The 22,460-nt window shown below is 46.5% G+C and overlaps 1 protein-coding gene across 1 annotated transcript in view; it reads right to left on the reverse strand.

The window, feature by feature from the left end:
* The window catches only part of LOC134949810 (uncharacterized), a 160,372-nt gene extending 146,492 nt beyond the window's left edge, over nucleotides 1-13,880 (reverse strand). The window contains exon 1 of the mRNA XM_063938534.1: nucleotides 13,723-13,880. The gene's annotated coding sequence lies outside the window, so the exon portion shown is untranslated. The remainder of the gene's footprint in view (nucleotides 1-13,722) is intronic.
* Between the last annotated feature and the right edge of the window lie 8,580 nt (nucleotides 13,881-22,460).

Here is a 22,460-nt window from a genome sequence, read left to right on the forward strand (position 1 = left end):
TCATGTCACTTAGCAGGTTTCTGCAACTCAAAGTCTGCAGCACTTTCCACACTGCTGCTAACCTGGTACTTTTTCATTCAGTTTTCCAGTGATAATGCATACTAGGAATGAGGCATTCAAGTCTAAAAAACATTGGTGGGGCGTGGCCTAGTGGACATACAGAGAGGAAGCAAACTCAGGGAGCTCCTGGCCAACACCTTGATTTACCTTATATTTACTTGTGCCAGAAGTCCTTCGCAGTGCCCATCCCCCCCCCCCCCTGTTCTCCCGGCTAGCCGAATACAGTAGAGGGTGAGGTTCACGAAGCAGGGAGACATGCCAGCAGTGTCCTTGCAGATTGTGGCCTACTCTACAGGGAAAATCTGCAGCCTCAAGTACAAACCTGGCCATTTCTCACCGGAGGTGCTGGGCTTCTTTAAGAAGCACATTAGGAGCTCGCTGTCTTTAGTAGAGATGCCTCGGACATCCGGACTCTGGGATATGGGTGGTCTCGTGCTGCGTTCTGAGGCCTCCTGGCGCTGGGGCCCTGCAAGTGCAGTGAGTCAGTGGGCTCAAGTGGAAGACTTTCCATCATTTCCAGTCAGACAGACCAGGACGTGGACTCTTGCTGCAACCTGGAACACCTGCTGCTGACCCCCCACTGGCTAAGATGGAGTGGAGGATTACCTGGGAACCCACGCTGATCCAGGATGACACCGCTGGTGAGAGGTTGGTGCCTGCCATGTGGTGAGATGCAGCGGCCTGAGACCCATTAGGGAGCATATACCAGTCCTTAATGCTGCTTGCCAATTATTATAGTTTACCCCATCCAGGGGCCAGAATTTTCACTGATGGTGTTAGCTGGTTAAGGCCAGCAGCTCTAAGACTGCTTGGTACATATAGATACAACAAAAATAAACCTTCCTAGTACACACAGCGCAAACAACAAAAAAAGGAAGAAAGTACGTTCATGATTGGATGTGCGGACTCAGATGTCTGTGTCCAGCTTTCTAAGTGTGTGGAATCCGACTCGTAGATATGTAACAGAGAAAAATAACAGGACAACCAATGTGTAGTATTTCACAACAATAAATGGATGAAAAAATGTCTTTGGATGAGTAGACTTAGATATCCAAATCCATCGTACCCCACTCACTCAGTGATAGGTGGATATATGCATATAAAGGTATCTTTATGCCATCAAATGTCGTGTCTATTCACCTTTGGAGTGCGTTGAAAAGACCGATAGGAAGGGGATAAAACATCAATATGTAGAGCGTACCCAAAAACTCACAGGAAAAGGGGGGATATGAAGTATATAAAGGTTTCTTTCAAATGTGTTGTTCACTTGCACACAGCGTACCCCAACTCACTCTTGATGATGTGGAAAAATTCCTATCAAGGTATCTTTACTCGGTTTTCCTGGTAAGTAATTCTGTCTTCTAAGTTGTACCATATATCCTCAAAGTTTTGGCATAAAGAAAAGCAACACCACCAGTGATAAACACATCAAGGTATCTTTTTCAAGGGTGCAGAGAATTTTCAAATATAGCGTACCAAGACTCACACGTGTAAATCATGCGCCGTCTTTGCTTGGTACATATAGTTGAATGCCGGCCACCTTGGGTGCTACCCCTTACAGTCTGCTCTGTGGGGGAAAATAATTGGAGGCTTGTATGGATGTCACAGTTACTGGCAGGACCGTGATTAGTGGCCTCCACCTATCTGCTCCTTCAGAAATGTGCCAGCTTTAGCAATAATGCCCATATTATTATGTGGAGCAACCTATACCATTGCTGTTTCTCACAACTCTGTTTGGTGGTTTTATTGATAGCCGGATAGAATACTGCTGCTCTACTAAGATAATTGTTGTCTTCCAAATCAAAGTCACTACATCATCAATGTGCTGGGACTGTAATCTTTAAGACATGAGATGTTTGCTTGGTCATGAATAAGTACACACTCTAATGGGGGGACCGTGATAAGTGACATCTTCTTATCGAGTACAAACTCTTCCTTTTAACCAACCTATATGTGAGGGAATTTCCCCAATGGCCTTATGACGAAACAACATGCAAATAAAACACCTGCAGCCACCCCTGTTAAATCCAGCCCTACAGCTGCTTTTCAGAACCTTTTCGGAGTCTTAGCTACTGCTGAATGGACTGCTGCAAATAAAGCCTCACCTTCAATGGCCCCTGAAGGATCTGATGGCAATCTCAAATGGTGACCACAGAGATTACAGAAATATTGACTCACCTGCACTTTCCCCATACTAGACAAGAAATGCAGCATGATTTGCAATCTCTAGAACAGAGGATAGAGGAGACAGTCAAGATCCGTCTGGTTTCTATTCAGTCGGACCTAACTCATATAGCTAATTGAGTGCTGGAAGAACATACAGAATCAATAGACTTTAAACTGACTGATGTCAATTATTGCTCGACATGCAAATGAGGCTTGATGATTTGGACAACAGGGGTTCTCACAATAATTTGAGAGTTAGAGGAGTTCCAGAGAATGTTTTGCAAGAGGGTATAGTAGATGCCCTTAAAAAAAATTTCAATGAGCTATTGGAGGCAGACCCCAATAATGAGATTCAGTTTGAACGTGACCACATGGCTTTGCACCCCAAAGTCTTGTCTTCGGAATGTCCCATATTCATAATTTGCAGTCTACATTACTTTACGGTTAAGGAGAAGATCTTAAAGAATGCTCGCCGAGCCAAAGAAATAGACTTTAACGGCAATTCTATTAAAATATTTCAGGACCTTTCTTAGCACACATTGCAACACTTACTTGGTAGACTTACCGAGGAACTGTGTAAGAAAAATTTAAAATTTTGCTGGGGATATCCCCTCAGTATTCTAGTCACACATGAAGGATCTACTAAGAGTACAACATCATTTTGTACTTCATTAGGACTTCCTTCGTTGTCTTTACCAATTGGCTTGATCTTCTTAATTCACCAATAATGCCTCAACCTCGGGGAGAGAGAGATAGCAGACGCCTCGTACCTCCAGGAGAAGGAGACACAGGGGGTCATTTCAACCCGATCGCTCGCTGCAGTTTCTCGCAGCGCAGCGATCGGAACTGCACGTGCCGGTGCCACATGCATGCCAGCCGTCGTTGCCTAGCGATCACCTCTGAGGCAGAGGTGGTCGCTGGGTGGGAGGTGCTGGACGGCGTCACGGTCCGGCCAACGCAGGCGTGGCTGGGCTGTTGGGGGGCGGGCCGTGGTCACTGCATGACATCAGACACAGCCGCTGTGGGCCGGAGAGCGACGAGTAGCTCCCAGCCAGCACGCTAAAGCTGCACTGGTCGGGAGTTACTCTTGTAGTGTAAAGGCATCGCCGCTGTGCGATGCCTTTGCACTTCTGCGGGGGTAACACTGACATGCGGGGCGGACCAGTCCTGTGCTGGGCATCCCCCCACATGTCAGTGTGAATGATCGTAGCCGTGTTAAATTTAGCACAGCTAGGATCAACTCGGAATGACCCCCATAATTCTCAGGCTACAAAGGATGCTGAAGTCACCTGAAAAGAGTCTATTCTTACAACACTTGTATTCTTATTTTATAATGTGCCTAGGTTTTCTAAGTAATGGAAGGCCTTCTCTTCCCCCTCCTTGAGTCAGTTGATGGTGTTACTCATTGAGGGTTGTTGGAATATTTATGATAATATTATAAGTAATAATATTTCACTCTCATCTAGAGTGTGCTAGAATTGATTTTCTTCTCAGTTTCCTTTTCCTTTATTCTTATATATTCTTTCTTTTTCTCATAAGAGTTTGATCTCTTAATTCAAAAGTTGTGGAAAAGGGTACGTTATTTAATAGGTCATTGGGTTCACTCTCAGCATAATATTGATATGAGGAATGTTTGCGATGGTGTTATTATTCTTCAAGATCCCTATAATTGTAGGGAATATATTGGTGTCACAAGTCACCTTTACCCCCTAAAACCCCCATTTTTGTCTCTGTTGCAAATAAGTTGACTATGGACCCAACCTGGGTCTCCATAACATCTTTAACAGAGTATGCTAAGTCTCAGAGTCCATGCTGCAGGACTCTAATGCTATTTTCATTTGTTTTATGCGTATTATCATTCAAACGATATTCCCAAGAAGGATCAATTTCTCTGTTCTTTTGTTCTCCATCATCATCATTGCCCTCCATCATTTTTCCTCTTTTCTCTTTCTTGCCTTTTTTCTTACAACCCGGCCTGGAAGTAAGGTATTCCTTCAGTGGATTGAATATCTTTTTTTTTTTTTTTTTTAAATGACTATGTTAAAGTTACTGTCAAACAATGTCAATGGTCTCAATGTGCCTGAAAAACGGTCTTGTCTGTTTGCATACTTTGCACACAGACAACATAGATATTGCATTTTTACAGTAGACACATTTTAAAAGGGGAGCTTCTCTATCTTTATTTTCCCCGATACTGTCCAACATGATATTTTAGCAACTTCACAGGTGCCAAGGCCAGGGGGGTTGATATTTTGTTTTCCAAACACCTCCAGCTCTCTGATGTGTTAGAGGTCCCAGTTGGTGATGGTAGAGGCCTATTAAGGCAACAATTACTTTACAGCTGTATTTTTTTGTTAATTTATACATGCCTAATAGGTGACAAACTTGGTTCCTCCTTACGGCCCTAGAGTCTATTGAGTCCCACATTGAAGGGATGCTGATAATGGGAGGAGATTTTAATTGGGCTCTGGAACCACCCATTGACACATCCACTAGGGGTCCTCGATCCTCTCTTAAGAAGGTGAAGCATTTTAGAGCAATCTTACATGAGTTTAAACTAATTGATTCTTGAAGGCTATTACACCCTGCAGAGAGGGACTATATACAGTCATGAATACATATTGTGTGGGGAAGAATAAAATGTAGATTATTTTTGTATTCTGTGAGTCATTATTGTTTGGACGCAATGCTTGAATCATGAATTGGTCAGATTACAGCATCGGATCATGCGGTCACCCTAATTTTATGCATTTATCTCGGCAATGGCACCGGAGGCTAAACGAACAACTTCTCACGGATCCCCATTGTAAAACTCAGCTTCTGGAGATCATAGAAGAATATATTGCCTCGAATATGACTGCTGACATCTCCCTAACAATTTGGGAAGCCTATAAGTGTGTCATCAGAGGGTGTTGCATCCAGATGAGATTTTGTCTCAAGAAACAGAAAATAGAATGTAGGGAGGCTCTTTTGCCTAAAATTAAATCATTAGAAAATAAGAATTTACTTACCGATAATTCTATTTCTCGTAGTCCGTAGTGGATGCTGGGAACTCCGTAAGGACCATGGGGATTAGCGGCTCCGCAGGAGACTGGGCACATCTAAAGAAAGCTTTAGGACTATCTGGTGTGCACTGGCTCCTCCCCCTATGACCCTCCTCCAAGCCTCAGTTAGGATACTGTGCCCGGACGAGCGTACACAATAAGGAAGGATTTTGAATCCCGAGTAAGACGTATACCAGCCACACCAATCACACCGTACAACTTGTGATATGAAACCCAGTTAACAGCATGATAACAGAGGAGCCTCTGAATAGATGGCTCACAACAAGAACCCGATTAGTTAACAATAACTATGTACAAGTATTGCAGACAATCCGCACTTGGGATGGGCGCCCAGCATCCACTACGGACTACGAGAAATAGAATTATCGGTAAGTAAATTCTTATTTTCTCTGACGTCCTAGTGGATGCTGGGAACTCCGTAAGGACCATGGGGATTATACCAAAGCTCCCAAACGGGCGGGAGAGTGCGGATGACTGTGCAGCACCGAATGAGAGAACTCCAGGTCCTCCTCAGCCAGGGTATCAAATTCGTAGAATTTTGCAAACGTGTTTGCCCCTGACCAAGTAGCTGCTCGGCAAAGTTGTAAAGCCGAGACCCCTCGGGCAGCCGCCCAAGATGAGCCCACCGTCCGTGTGGAATGGGCTTTTATTGATTTAGGCTGCGGTAATCCTACCGCAGAATGCGCCAGCTGAATAGTGCTACAAATCCAGCGCGCAATAGACTGCTTAGAAGCAGGAGCACCCAGCTTGTTGGGTGCCATCAGGATAAACAGCGAGTCAGTTTTCCCGACTCCAGCCGTCCTGGAAAAAAAAAAAAAATTTCAGGGCCCTGACTACGTCCAGCAACTTGGAATACTCCAAGTCCCCAGTAGCCGCAGGCACCACAATAGGTTGGTTCAAGTGAAAACCTGAGACCACCTTCGGGAGAAACGGAGGACGAGTCCTCAACTCTGCCCTATCCATACAGAAAATCAGATAAGGCCTTTTACATGACAAAACCGCCAATTCTGACACACGCCTGGCCAAGGCCAACAGCATGACCACTTTCCACGCGAGATACTTTAGCTCCATGGTTTTAAGTGGCTCAACCAATGCGACTTTAGGAAATCCAACACCACGTTGAGATCCAAAAAGTGCCACAGGAGGCACAAAAGGAGGCTGAATATGTAGTACTCCTTTAACCAAAGTCTGAACTTCAGGCAGTGAAGCCAGTTCTTTCTGGAAGAAAATCGACAGAGCCGAAATCTGGACCTTGATGGACCCCAATTTGAGGCCCAAACGTCACCCCTGCTTGCAGGAAGTGCAGGAATCGACATAGTTGAAATTCCTCCGTCGGGGCCTTCATGGCCTCCCACCAAGCAACAAATTTTCGCCAAACGCGGCGATAATGTCTTGCGGTGACATCCTTCCTGGCTATGATCAGGGTAGGGATGACTTCCTTCGGAATACCCTTTTCCTTTAGGATCCGGTGTTCTACCGCCATGCCGTCAAACGCAGCCGCGGTAAGTCTTGGAACAGACAGGGTCCCTGCTGCAGCAGGTCTTGTCTGAGCGGCAGAGGCCAAGGGTCCTCTGCCAGCATATCTTGAAGTTCCGGGTACCAAGCTCTTCATGGCCAATCCGGAACCCCGAGTATGGTTTTCACTCCTCGCCTTCTTATTATTCTCAGTACCTTGGGTATGAGAGGTAGAGGAGGAGACACATAAACCGACTGGTACACCCACGGTGTCACTAGAGCGTCCCCAGCGATCGCCTGAGGGTCCCTTGACCTGGCGCAATATCTTTTCAACTTCTTGTTGAGGCGGGACGCCATCATGTCCACCCGTGGTCATTCCCAACGGTTTACCCGCATTTGGAAAACTTCTGGATGAAGTCCCCATTCTCCTGGGTGTAGGTCGCCCATCGGAGAATCCTTGTGGCTTCTGCCATCGCCATCCTGCTTCTTGTGCCGCCCCGTCTGTTTACATGGGCGACCGCCGTGATGTCGTCTGATTGGATCAGTACCGGCTGGTTCTGAAGCAGGGGCCTTGCTTGGCTTAGGGCATTGTAAATGGCCCTTAGCTGCAGAATATTTATGTGAAGCGAAATCTCCTTGGAAATTTCTTCCCTGTGTGACTGCACCCCAGCCCCGAAGGCTGGCATCCGTGGTCACCAGGACCCAGTCCTGTATTCCGAATCTGCGGCCCACTAGTAGATGAGCCCTCTGCAGCCACCACAGCAGCGACACCCTGTTTCTTGCTGACAGGGTTATCCGCTGTTGTATCTGTACATGGGACCCGGACCATTAGTCCCACAGGTCCCACTGGAACGTCCTTGCGTGGAGTCTTCCGAATGGAATTATGCTTCGTACGAAGCTACCATTTTTCCCAGGACTCGTGTGCCTTGATGTACCGACACCTGTCCTGGTTTTAGGAGGTCTCTGACTAGAGATGACAACTCCTCGGCTTTTTCCACTGGAAGAAACACTCTTTTCTGGTCTGCGTTCAGAAACATTCCCAGGAACAGAAGACGTGTCGTCGGGACCAGCTGTGACTTTGGAATATTGAGAATCCAGTCGTGCTGTTGTAGCACTTCCCGAGAGAGTGCTACCCCCACTACCAACTGTTCTTTGGACCTCGCCTTTATCAGGAGATCGTCCAAGTACGGGATAATAAAAACTTCCTTCTTGTGAAGGAGTATCATCACTTCGGCCATTACCTAGGTCAGGCCTGGCCAACCTGTGGCGCTCCAGCTGTTTAAAAACTACAAGTCCCATCATGCTTTGCCACAGTTTTGCTATTGGGGAATGCTAAAACTGTGGCAGGGTATGCTGGGATGTGTAGTTTCACAACATCTGGAGAGCCACAGGTTGGCCAGGCCTGACCTAGGTAAAGACCTTCGGTGCCGTGGACAACTCCAACGGCCGCGTCTGGAACTGATAGTGACAGTCCTGTACCACATATCTGAGGTACTCCTGGTGAGGGGGGTAAATGGGGACATGCAGGTACGCATCCTTGATGTCCAGGGAGACCCTGTAATCCCCCTCGTCCAGGCTCGTAATAACCGCCCTGAGCGATTCCATCTTGAACTTGAATCTTCTGATATAAAAGTTCAAGTATTTTAATTTCAAGATGGGTCTCACCGAACCGTTGCGGTACCACAACCACTGTGGAATAGTAACCCCTTCCTTGCTGAAGGAGGGGCACCTTGACAATCACTTGTTGTGATTATAGTGTTGAATATCCACCAACACCGTCTCCCTGGCAGAGGGAGGTGCCGGTAAGGCAGATTTTAGGAAACGGCGGGGGGAAGAACGTCTCGAACTCCAGCCTGTACCCCTGAGATACTACTTGAAGGACCCAGGGATCCATGTGAGAGAGCCCACTGTCCGCTGAAATATCTGAGACGGGCCCCCACCGTACCCGGGTCCGCCTGAGCAGCCCCAGCACCATGCTGTGGACCTACCGGACGCAGGGAGGACTTCTGCTCTTGGGAACTAGCTGTGTGTTGCAGCTTTTTCCTCTACCTTTGCCTCTCGGCAGAAAGGATGAGCCTCTAGCCCTCTTGCTTTTCTGGGGCCGAAAGGACTGTACTTGATGATACGGTGCTTTCTTTTGTTGTGGGGTAGCCTGTGGCAACAAAATTAATTTCCCAGCAGTAGCTGTGGAAACGAGGTCTGAAAAACTATCCCCAAACAGTTTTACCCCCTTATAGGGCAACTTCCATGTGCCGATTCGAGTCGGCATCGCCTGACCATTGCCAAGTCCATAACCCCCGTCTGGCGGCAATGGACCTAGCGCTTATTTTTGATGCCAGCCGGCAAATATCCCTCTGTGCATCATGCATGTATAAGACCACGTCTTTTATATGCTCTATTTTCAGCAAAATATTGTCCCTATCCATAGTTATTTTCCGACAGGGAATCTGACCACGCAGCGGGAGCACTGCACATCCATGCCGAAGCAACGGCTGGTCGCAATATAATGCCCTAGTGTGTGACCATATCTTATAAGGTAACCTCCTGCTTTCTATCAGCAGGTTCTTCAGGGCGGCCGTACCCGGAGACGGTAGTGCCACCTTTTCTGATAAGCGTGTAAGCGCTGTACCTACCCTATGGGGTGTTTCCCCGCGTGACCTATCCTCTGGCGGGAAAGGGTACGCTGCCAATAACCGTTGTAGAAATTATCAATTTCTTACCGGGGGAAGACCACTCTTCCTCACACACCTCATTTAATTTCTCAGATGCAGGAAAACTACTAATAGTTTTCTTCTCACCAAACACAATACCCTTTTATGTGGTACCTGGGGTATAATCATAAATGTGTAATACATTTTTCATTGTCTCAATCCTGTAACGGGTGGACCTATTTGGAGGGTACACCAGTCTCATCGATGTCGACACTGGAGTCAGTATCCGTGTCGACATCTGTGTCTGTTATCTGAGGTAGCGGGCGATTTTAGAGCCCCCCATGACATTTGAGACGCTGGAACAGGCACAAGCTGAGTAGCCGGCTGTTCCGTGTCGTCGACCTTTTATGTAAGGAGTTGACACTTTCACGTAATCCTTCCATAAGTTCAACCACACCGGTGTCGACCCCGCAGGGGGTGACAACATATTTACAGGCATTCGCTCCGCCTCCACCACATTATCCTCCACATACCTGTCGACACAGCCGTACCGACACACAGCACACACACAGGGAATGCTCTGATAGAGGACAGGACCCCACAAAGCCCTTTGGGGAGACAGAGGGAGAGTATGCCAGCACACACCAGGGCGCTATATATCACAAGGATAGCACCTATAAAAAGGTGTTTTCCCTTATAGCTGCATATATATTGTATACTGCGCCTAAATTGTGCCCCGCCCCCTCTCTTTTTAACCCTTTCTGTAGTGTATTAACTGCAGGGGAGAGCCAGGGAGCTTCCCTCCAACGGAGCTGTGAGGGAAAAATGGCGCCAGTGTGCTGAAGGAGATAGCTCCGCCCCTTTTTCGCGGACTTTTCTCCCGCATTTTTATGGAATCTGGCAGGGGTTAATATACATCCATATAGCCCTGGGGGTTATATGTGATGTATTTTTGCCAGCTAAGGTGTTTATATTGCTGCTCAGGGCGCCCCCCCCCCCCCCCCAGCGCCCTGCACCCTCAGTGACCGGAGTGTGTGGTGTGCATGAGGAGCAACGGCGCACAGCTGCAGTGCTGTGCGCTACCTTGGTGAAGACTGATGTCTTCTGCCGCCGATTTTCCGGACCTCTTCTTGCTTCTGGCTCTGTAAGGGGGCCGGCGGCGCGGCTCTGGGACCGGACTCCGAGGCTGGGCCTGTGTTCGGTCCCTCTGGAGCTAATGGTGTCCAGTAGCCTAAGAAGCCCAAGCTGGCTGCAAGCAGGCAGGTTCGCTTCTTCTCCCCTTAGTCCCTCGATGCAGTGAGCCTGTTGCCAGCAGGTCTCACTGAAAATAAAAAACCTAAAACTAACTTTTTCTAAGAAGCTCAGGAGAGCCTCCTAGATTGCACCCTGCTCGGTCGGGCACAAAAATCTAACTGAGGCTTGGAGGAGGGTCATAGGGGGAGGAGCCAGTGCACACCAGATAGTCCTAAAGCTTTCTTTAGATGTGCCCAGTCTCCTGCGGAGCCGCTAATCCCCATGGTCCTTACGGAGTTCCCAGCATCCACTAGGACGTCAGAGAAATGGGCCATAAAAGTTCAGGGGACTCAAATATTTTGTACAATTACAGGCCACTAGAACATCCTTAAATTCTCTGCTTAATGATGGGGTTAAAAGGGCATATAGTTGTAGGCGTACTTACTTTCGGTGGGCTAATACGCAAGTAAGCCCAGGTGAGGGCTCTCCGAGCACAGAGAACAGGATGTATGCATGCCATGGATGAGGAAATTGGCACCATTTTTCATGATTATTACTTAGAGTTATATAACCTCACCCAGACCTATTCAGATACAGCTATAAATGAATCGTAAAGCTGAAATTCAGAATTTCCAGGAAGACATTGACTTTCCCTCTCTCCCCGAGTTGGTGACACAGGCTCTAGACTCCCTATTTACAGAAGCTGAGCTACAGTAAAAGAATCTATAAAGATGACCCCAAATGGGAAAAGTCTGGGACCTGATGGTTTCCTGATAGCCTATTATAAATCTTTTAAAGATTAATTAGCCCCATTGCTACTACAAGCATGTAATGTTATTTCACCCCAGACACAGTTTTCCAATCAATCTCTTTCTGTGCACATTGCTGTAATCCCCAAAGAGGGAAAAGACCCATGTTTAGCAACTAGCTATAGGACTATCTCCCTACTTAATGTAGATATTAAACTTTATGCCAAACTGATGGCTGGTCACTTTAAACCATTGCATACTGGCCTCATCCATTCTGATCAAGTGGGTTTTGTCCCAGGACGTGAGGCCAGGAATAATACAATTACGGCAATAGATCCGATCTCTCATGTGATCACCAATGATATACCCATGGTTCTTCTATCAACCGGCGCAGAAAAAGCATTTGATAGCATTGACTGGGAGTTTATGGAGGGGGTCTTATGAAAACTGGGTCTGGGGGAAACATTTCTTTATAAGATTCTTGCTTTATACAGAGCTCCGTCGGCAGGGTGAGGATTAATGGCATCCTGTCTAAAGTGATGCACATCACAAATGGTACGAGGCAGGGGTGCCCTCTATCACTGCTGATTTTCGTGCTGTGCATGGAAGCACTGGCAAGGGTAATCAGGGTGAATCCGGATATCTCAGGGGTAAAATTGGGAACTCAGGAGTATAAATTAAGGGGTCTATTCACTAATCCTTGGATGGAGATAAAGTGGATTGAGATAAGTACCAGCCTATCTGCTCCTGTCATTTTTTTTTAAAAAAGCCTGTGACATGGCAGTTAGGAGCTGATTGGTTGGGACTTTATCTCCATCCAATGCTTAGTAAATAGACCCCTAAGTCTTTTCGCAGATAACTTATTAGCTGCTATCACAAATCCGATTATTTCTCTCCCAAGTTTGATGCAAGAGCTCCATCACTTTAATACTCTATCCAATTTTAAGATTAATTATTCTAAATCTGTGGCCATGACAGTCGAAAATCTTGTCAGTGCATTCCTTACAAATGGAACTCATCTCATTTACAATATGTAGGGATCCATATTCCAAATAAGTTTGACAACTTATTTGCTTTTAATTTTGCACCTATGCTTAAGACTGTAAAGGTAGACTTGAAAATGGGGCAAACGTCAGGAAGTCACCATATAGCACAATGCTATGCCGCATGGCACTATACGGCACAGCATGATGCTATACTAATGGTGATGGCAAGCTTACCCTAGAGGCGCAAGCAGCAATTAAATCTAACGGTTGAAGGGATGCTGAATACTGGATTAACCCAGATATTCGATCTATTAGGATAATAAGCAGCAAGCTGGATAGGGACTTAAAATGGTACGAAAGCACTATAAAAGCACAGTACCATGCCATATAACACAGCATAGTTTTAGAGATGCATTACATTTTGAAATGCAAACTATTAGGATATTAAGAAGCAGCAAGCTGGATAGGGACTTAAAATGGTACGAAAGCACCATAACAGCACAGTACCATGCCAAACGGTACAGCATCGCAGTTTTAGAGAGGCAATCTATTAGGATTTTTAATGAAAACAAGCTGAAAATGGGGCAGACGTCAGGAAGTCACCATATAGCACAATGCTATGCAGCATGGCACTATACGGCACAGCATGATGCTATACTAATGGTGATGGCAAGCTTACCCTAGAGGCGCAAGCAGCAATTAAGTCTAACGGTTGTAGGGATGCTGAATACTGGATTAACCCAGATATTCAAACTATTAGGATATTAAGAAGGAAGCTGGATAGGGACTTAAAATGGTACGAAAGCACCAAATACCGCACATTGCCATGCCATATAACACAGCATAGTTTTAGAGATCTATTACATTCTTATATACAAACTATTAGTCTCTTAAATGAAAGCAAGCTGCAAATGGGACAGATGTCAGGAAGGCACCATATAGCACAATGCTATGCCGCATGGCATTATACGGCACAGCATGATGCTATACTAATGGTGACGGCAAGCTTATCCTAGAGGCGCAAGCAGCAATTAAGTCTACTGGTTGTAGGGATGCTGAATACAGGTTTTACCCAGATATTCAAACTATTAGGATATAAAGAAAAAGAAAGCTGGATAGGGACTTAAAATGGTACAAAAGCACCCTAAATGCACAGTACCATGCCATACGGTACAGCACCGCATAGTTTTAGAGAGGCAAACTATTAGGATTTTAAATGAAAGCAAGCTAAAAAAAAATGGGCTGACAATTTCAGCACGGCACAATACAACCATCTAAACATGTTACACACAGCAATACAAACTATTCCAATATGAAAGGAATATAGTTATGTAAAATGAATACAAAAGATATTTACCTGTGCACTGAAATCAATATACATTGAGTCCGGCAGCTATGAAGACACAATAGTCTGCAGCACTGGATCCTGATGCTCGCTTTTAATGTCACCCACACAGCTGTCCTCCGTGTTTGAAGACATTTGCTTCCTCTTGTAAATTTGCTAATGGATGAAGCAAACCACTTTCTTTCAGGTACCCAAAAACCTCAACATTCAATAGAGTATCTGCCCTAGTGAGAAGTGGAAACAATACTAGTAAGTAAAGTCTGTAAACAATATAAAACAAACAATTTTAAACGAAACGCACAACACCCTACAGTAAGTCAACATATCACATGGTGCCATAATGCAAGGCACCTTACAGAACTGGATATACTTAAAACTTGGACCATTAAGGTGCCTTGAAAACCAAGTATGAGAATTTCTGTATTAGGATATTAAGTAAAAGCAAGCTGGAAATCGGAGTGAAAACTTTAAGTAGACACCATACAGAACATTGCCATGCTACACCAACACCACCATATAGTTTTAGAGAACCAGTACATTCTGACATGAAAACTATTAAGAGCAAGCTGGATATTGGACTCCAAATGTTAGGAAAGCACCATACAGCACAATGTCATACCATATGGCACAACAGCCAGCACATAGTTTTAGCGACGCATTACATTCTGAAACAGAAATTGTTAGGATTTAGGAAGAGCAAGCAGGTTATAGGACTGAAAATGCCAGGTAGGCATCAGACAGCACAATGACGCAATGTACAGAACAATGCTATGCTTACGGTTTTAGAGACGATGGATTTATTCAAACTTTTAGGATATTAAGAAAAATCAAGTTGATATAGGATTGAAAAGACAAGGAAGGCACTATACTGCACAATGCCATACCTAGTATTTCTATGGGGTATATGCAATTGCGGTCGAATTCCCGAAAATGTCGAAAAATGGGACATTTTCAAATTCAACATTTCTGCAATGGTACAAATGCGGCAATTCGACAAAAGTATATTCAATTGAAGATTGTACATTCGACAACAGTGCTTTTAGACAGTAAATTCGTCATTTTCAATCAGTCACACTTTGCTGGCGGAATCTAATAAAAAAATTTAAAAACATGTTTTTTTTGGTGTTTTTTTTATTGGTAATAGCATATCTATTTATATTAGAAGGGATTAGGTACTTGGTTTGTCTATTTTGGAGGCACAAATATTATTTATATATTTAAAAAAATATTTTTTTATTTTTTTAAATGGAATGGTAACAATCAGAAAAACAATTGCGTGGGGTCCCCCCTCCTAAGCATAACCAGCCTCGGGCTCTTCGAGCTGGTCCTGGTTCTAAAAATCCGGGGGGAAAACTGACAGGGGATTCCCCCGAATTTTTTAAACCAGCACCGGGCTCTGCGCCTGGTGCTGGTGCAAAAAATACGGGGGACAAAAAGTGTAGGGGTCCCCCGTATTTTTTACACCAGCATCGGGCTCCACTAGCTGGACAGATAATGCCACAGCCGGGGGTCACTTTTATACAGCGCCCTGCGGCCGTGGCATCAAATATCCAACTAGTCACCCCTGGCCGGGGTACCCTGGGGGAGTGGGGACCCCTTCAATCAAGGGGTCCCCCCCCAGCCACCCAAGGGCCAGGGGTGAAGCCCGAGGCTGCCCCCCCCATCCAAGGGCTGCGGATGGGGGGATGTAGCCTTGAGAAAAATGAAAGAATATTGTTTTTTCCAGTAGTACTACAAGTCCCAGCAAGCCTCCCCCGCAAGCTGGTACTTGGAGAACCACAAGTACCAGCATGCGGGAGAAAAACGGGCACGCTGGTACCTGTAGTTCTACTGGAAAAAAAATACCCAAATAAAAACAGGAGAGACACACCGTGAAAGTAAAACTTTTTCACACCTGCCGACACATACATACTTACCTATGTTGACCCGCCGACTGCCACGCCCCCCTCGTCACTGAAGAATCCGGGGTACCTGTGAATAAAATTATACTCACCTGATCCAGTGTCCAGATTATAATCCACGTATTTGGCAAAAAAAACAAACGAACACCCCCTGACCGCGGGTGACCTTACCGCTGACCGCAAAGTTCCCACCATTGAAAGTAATGGAGGGAGCTGTGCAATGCGCGTCTGAGCTCAGACGCGCATACAGCCAATCAGGTGAGTGCCACGAAGTGGCGCTTCCTGATTGGCTGAAGGGACCTTTCTGTGACAGGAGTCACAGGCGGGTCTCTGTATTCGGGGAAAGGGGTCCCATGTGTAAACATGGGACCCCTTTCAGTCCGCCTGGTCCGGGTGTTATTTTTTTGCTAAATACGTGGATTATAATCTGGACACTGGATCAGGTGAGTATAATTTTATTCACAGGTACCCCGGATTCTTCAGTGACGAGGGGGGAGTGGCAGTCGGCGGGTCAACATAGGTTAGTATGTATGTGTCGGCAGGTGTGAAATAAAGTTTTACTTTCACGGTGTGTGTCTCCTGTTTTTATTTGGGTATTTTTTCCCCAGTAGAACTGCAGGTACCAGCGGGCCCGTTTTTCTCCCGCATGCTGGTACTTATGGTTCTCCAAGTACCAGCTAGCGGGGGAGGCTTGCTGGGACTTGTAGTACTACTAAAAAAATAATAAGATTTTACTTACCGGTAAATCTATTTCTCGTAGTCCGTAGTGGATGCTGGGGACTCCGTAAGGACCATGGGGAATACACGGGCTCCGCAGGAGACAGGGCACTTTAAGAAAGAATTAGGAATACTGGTGTGCACTGGCTCCTCCCTCTATGCCCCTCCTCCAGACCTCAGTTAAGGAAACTGTGCCCGGAAGAGCTGACAGTACAAGGAAAGGATTTTGGAATCCAGGGTAAGACTCATACCAGCCACACCAATCACACCGTATAACTCGTGATAAACTTACCCAGTTAACAGTATGAACAACAACAGAGCATCAGACAAACCTGATGCAACCATAACATAACCCTTATTTAAGCAATAACTATATACAAGTATTGCAGAAGAAGTCCGCACTTGGGACGGGCGCCCAGCATCCACTACGGACTACGAGAAAGAGATTTACCGGTAAGTAAAATCTTATTTTCTCTAACGTCCTAGTGGATGCTGGGGACTCTGTAAGGACCATGGGGATTATACCAAAGCTCCCAAATGGGCGGAAGAGTGCGGATGACTCTGCAGCACCGAATGAGCACATAAGTTCCTCCTCAGCCAAGGTATCAAACTAGTAGAACTTTGCAAAGGTGTTTGAACTAGAGATGAGCGCCTGAAATTTTTCGGGTTTTGTGTTTTGGTTTTGGGTTCGGTTCCGCGGCCGTGTTTTGGGTTCGAACGCGTTTTGGCAAAACCTCACCGAATTTTTTTTGTCGGATTCGGGTGTGTTTTGGATTCGGGTGTTTTTTTCAAAAAACACTAAAAAACAGCTTAAATCATAGAATTTGGGGGTCATTTTGATCCCAAAGTATTATTAACCTCAAAAACCATAATTTACACTCATTTTCAGTCTATTCTGAATACCTCACACCTCACAATATTATTTTTAGTCCTAAAATTTGCACCGAGGTCGCTGTGTGAGTAAGATAAGCGACCCTAGTGGCCGACACAAACACCGGGCCCATCTAGGAGTGGCACTGCAGTGTCACGCAGGATGTCCCTTCCAAAAAACCCTCCCCAAACAGCACATGACGCAAAGAAAAAAAGAGGCGCAATGAGGTAGCTGTGTGAGTAAGATTAGCGACCCTAGTGGCCGACACAAACACCGGGCCCATCTAGGAGTGGCACTGCAGTGTCACGCAGGATGGCCCTTCCAAAAAACCCTCCCCAAACAGCACATGACGCAAAGAAAAAAAGAGGCGCAATGAGGTAGCTGTGTGAGTAAGATTAGCGACCCTAGTGGCCGACACAAACACCGGGCCCATCTAGGAGTGGCACTGCAGTGTCACGCAGGATGGCCCTTCCAAAAAACCCTCCCCAAACAGCACATGACGCAAAGAAAAAAAGAGGCGCAATGAGGTAGCTGACTGTGTGAGTAAGATTAGCGACCCTAGTGGCCGACACAAACACCGGGCCCATCTAGGAGTGGCACTGCAGTGTCACGCAGGATGTCCCTTCCAAAAAACCCTCCCCAAACAGCACATGACGCAAAGAAAAAAAGAGGCGCAATGAGGTAGCTGTGTGAGTAAGATTAGCGACCCTAGTGGCCGACACAAACACCGGGCCCATCTAGGAGTGGCACTGCAGTGTCACGCAGGATGGCCCTTCCAAAAAACCCTCCCCAAACAGCACATGACGCAAAGAAAAAAAGAGGCGCAATGAGGTAGCTGTGTGAGTAAGATTAGCGACCCTAGTGGCCGACACAAACACCGGGCACATCTAGGAGTGGCACTGCAGTGTCACGCAGGATGTCCCTTCCAAAAAACCCTCCCCAAACAGCACATGACGCAAAGAAAAAAAGAGGCGCAATGAGGTAGCTGACTGTGTGAGTAAGATTAGCGACCCTAGTGGCCGACACAAACACCGGGCCCATCTAGGAGTGGCACTGCAGTGTCACGCAGGATGTCCCTTCCAAAAAACCCTCCCCAATCAGCACATGATGCAAAGAAAAAGAAAAGAAAAAAGAGGTGCAAGATGGAATTGTCCTTGGGCCCTCCCACCCACCCTTATGTTGTATAAACAAAACAGGACATGCACACTTTAACCAACCCATCATTTCAGTGACAGGGTCTGCCACACGACTGTGACTGATATGACGGGTTGGTTTGGACCCCCCCCAAAAAAGAAGCAATTAATCTCTCCTTGCACAAACTGGCTCTACAGAGGCAAGATGTCCACCTCATCTTCACCCTCCGATATATCACCGTGTACATCCCCCTCCTCACAGATTATCAATTCGTCCCCACTGGAATCCACCATCTCAGCTCCCTGTGTACTTTGTGGAGGCAATTGCTGCTGGTCAATGTCTCCGCGGAGGAATTGATTATAATTCATTTTAATGAACATCATCTTCTCCACATTTTCTGGATGTAACCTCGTACGCCGATTGCTGACAAGGTGAGCGGCGGCACTAAACACTCTTTCGGAGTACACACTTGTGGGAGGGCAACTTAGGTAGAATAAAGCCAGTTTGTGCAAGGGCCTCCAAATTGCCTCTTTTTCCTGCCAGTATAAGTACGGACTGTGTGACGTGCCTACTTGGATGCGGTCACTCATATAATCCTCCACCATTCTATCAATGTTGAGAGAATCATATGCAGTGACAGTAGACGACATGTCCGTAATCGTTGTCAGGTCCTTCAGTCCGGACCAGATGTCAGCATCAGCAGTCGCTCCAGACTGCCCTGCATCACCGCCAGCGGGTGGGCTCGGAATTCTGAGCCTTTTCCTCGCACCCCCAGTTGCGGGAGAATGTGAAGGAGGAGATGTTGACAGGTCGCGTTCCGCTTGACTTGACAATTTTGTCACCAGCAGGTCTTTCAACCCCAGCAGACCTGTGTCTGCCGGAAAGAGAGATCCAAGGTAGGCTTTAAATCTAGGATCGAGCACGGTGGCCAAAATGTAGTGCTCTGATTTCAACAGATTGACCACCCGTGAATCCTTGTTAAGCGAATTAAGGGCTGCATCCACAAGTCCCACATGCCTAGCGGAATCGCTCCCTTTTAGCTCCTTCTTCAATGCCTCCAGCTTCTTCTGCAAAAGCCTGATGAGGGGAATGACCTGACTCAGGCTGGCAGTGTCTGAACTGACTTCACGTGTGGCAAGTTCAAAGGGCATCAGAACCTTGCACAACGTTGAAATCATTCTCCACTGCACTTGAGACAGGTGCATTCCACCTACTATATCGTGCTCAATTGTATAGGCTTGAATGGCCTTTTGCTGCTCCTCCAACCTCTGAAGCATATAGAGGGTTGAATTCCACCTCGTTACCACTTCTTGCTTCAGATGATGGCAGGGCAGGTTCAGTAGTTTTTGGTGGTGCTCCAGTCTTCTGTACGTGGTGCCTGTACGCCGAAAGTGTCCCGCAATTTTTCTGGCCACCGACAGCATCTCTTGCACGCCCCTGTCGTTTTTTAAAAAATTCTGCACCACCAAATTCAAGGTATGTGCAAAACATGGGACGTGCTGGAATTTGCCCATATTTAATGCACACACAATATTGCTGGCGTTGTCCGATGCCACAAATCCACAGGAGAGTCCAATTGGGGTAAGCCATTCCGCGATGATCTTCCTCAGTTGCCGTAAGAGGTTTTCAGCTGTGTGCGTATTCTGGAAAGCGGTGATACAAAGCGTAGCCTGCCTAGGAAAGAGTTGGCGTTTGCGAGATGCTGCTACTGGTGCCGCCGCTGCTGTTCTTGCGGCGGGAGTCCATACATCTACCCAGTGGGCTGTCACAGTCATATAGTCCTGACCCTGCCCTGCTCCACTTGTCCACATGTCCGTGGTTAAGTGGACATTGGGTACAACTGCATTTTTTAGGACACTGGTGAGTCTTTTTCTGACGTCCGTGTACATTCTCGGTATCGCCTGCCTAGAGAAGTGGAACCTAGATGGTATTTGGTAACGGGGGCACACTGCCTCAATAAATTGTCTAGTTCCCTGTGAACTAACGGCGGATACCGGACGCACGTCTAACACCAACATAGTTGTCAAGGACTCAGTTATCCGCTTTGCAGTAGGATGACTGCTGTGATATTTCATCTTCCTCGCAAAGGACTGTTGAACAGTCAATTGCTTACTGGAAGTAGTACAAGTGGGCTTACGACTTCCCCTCTGGGATGACCATCGACTCCCAGCGGCAACAACAGCAGCGCCAGCAGCAGTAGGCGTTACACGCAAGGATGCATCGGAGGAATCCCAGGCAGGAGAGGACTCGTCAGAATTGCCAGTGACATGGCCTGCAGGACTATTGGCATTCCTGGGGAAGGAGGAAATTGACACTGAGGGAGTTGGTGGGGTGGTTTGCGTGAGCTTGGTTACAAGAGGAAGGGATTTACTGGTCAGTGGACTGCTTCCGCTGTCACCCAAAGTTTTTGAACTTGTCACTGACTTATTATGAATGCGCTGCAGGTGACGTATAAGGGAGGATGTTCCGAGGTGGTTAACGTCCTTACCCCTACTTATTACAGCTTGACAAAGGGAACACACGGCTTGACACCTGTTGTCCGCATTTCTGGTGAAATACCTCCACACCGAAGAGCTGATTTTTTTGGTATTTTCACCTGGCATGTCAACGGCCATATTCCTCCCACGGACAACAGGTGTCTCCCCGGGTGCCTGACTTAAACAAACCACCTCACCATCAGAATCCTCCTGGTCAATTTCCTCCCCAGCGCCAGCAACACCCATATCCTCCTCATCCTGGTGTACTTCAACACTGACATCTTCAATCTGACTATCAGGAACTGGACTGCGGGTGCTCCTTCCAGCACTTGCAGGGGGCGTGCAAATGGTGGAAGGCGCATGCTCTTCACGTCCAGTGTTGGGAAGGTCAGGCATCGCAACCGACACAATTGGACTCTCCTTGTGGATTTGGGATTTCAAAGAACGCACAGTTCTTTGCGGTGCTTTTGCCAGCTTGAGTCTTTTCAGTTTTCTAGCGAGAGGCTGAGTGCTTCCATCCTCATGTGAAGCTGAACCACTAGCCATGAACATAGGCCAGGGCCTCAGCCGTTCCTTGCCACTCCGTGTGGTAAATGGCATATTGGCAAGTTTACGCTTCTCCTCCGACAATTTTATTTTAGGTTTTGGAGTCCTTTTTTTACTGATATTTGGTGTTTTGGTTTTGACATGCTCTGTACTATGCCATTGGGCATCGGCCTTGGCAGACGACGTTGCTGGCATTTCATCGTCTCGGCCATGACTAGTGGCAGCAGCTTCAGCACGAGGTGGAAGTGGATCTTGATCTTTCCCTAATTTTGGAACCTCAACATTTTTGTTCTCCATATTTTAATAGGCACAACTAAAAGGCACCTCAGGTAAACAATGGAGATGGATGGATTGGATACTAGTATACAATTATGGACGGGCTGCCGAGTGCCGACACAGAGGTAGCCACAGCCGTGAACTACCGCACTGTACTGTGTCTGCTGCTAATATATAGACTGGTTGATAAAGAGATAGTATACTCGTAACTAGTATGTATGTATAAAGAAAGAAAAAAAACCACGGTTAGGTGGTATATACAATTATGGACGGGCTGCCGAGTGCCGACACAGAGGTAGCCACAGCCGTGAACTACCGCACTGTACTGTGTCTGCTGCTAATATATAGACTGGTTGATAAAGAGATAGTATACTCGTAACTAGTATGTATGTATAAAGAAAGAAAAAAAAACCACGGTTAGGTGGTATATACAATTATGGACGGGCTGCCGAGTGCCGACACAGAGGTAGCCACAGCCGTGAACTACCGCACTGTACTGTGTCTGCTGCTAATATATAGACTGGTTGATAAAGAGATAGTATACTCGTAACTAGTATGTATGTATAAAGAAAGAAAAAAAAACCACGGTTAGGTGGTATATACAATTATGGACGGGCTGCCGAGTGCCGACACAGAGGTAGCCACAGCCGTGAACTACCGCACTGTACTGTGTCTGCTGCTAATATATAGACTGGTTGATAAAGAGATAGTATACTCGTAACTAGTATGTATGTATAAAGAAAGAAAAAAAAACCACGGTTAGGTGGTATATACAATTATGGATGGGCTGCCGAGTGCCGACACAGAGGTAGCCACAGCCGTGAACTA

The sequence above is a fragment of the Pseudophryne corroboree genome, chromosome 8, assembly GCF_028390025.1.
Source record: "Pseudophryne corroboree isolate aPseCor3 chromosome 8, aPseCor3.hap2, whole genome shotgun sequence".
NCBI lineage: Eukaryota > Metazoa > Chordata > Amphibia > Anura > Myobatrachidae > Pseudophryne > Pseudophryne corroboree.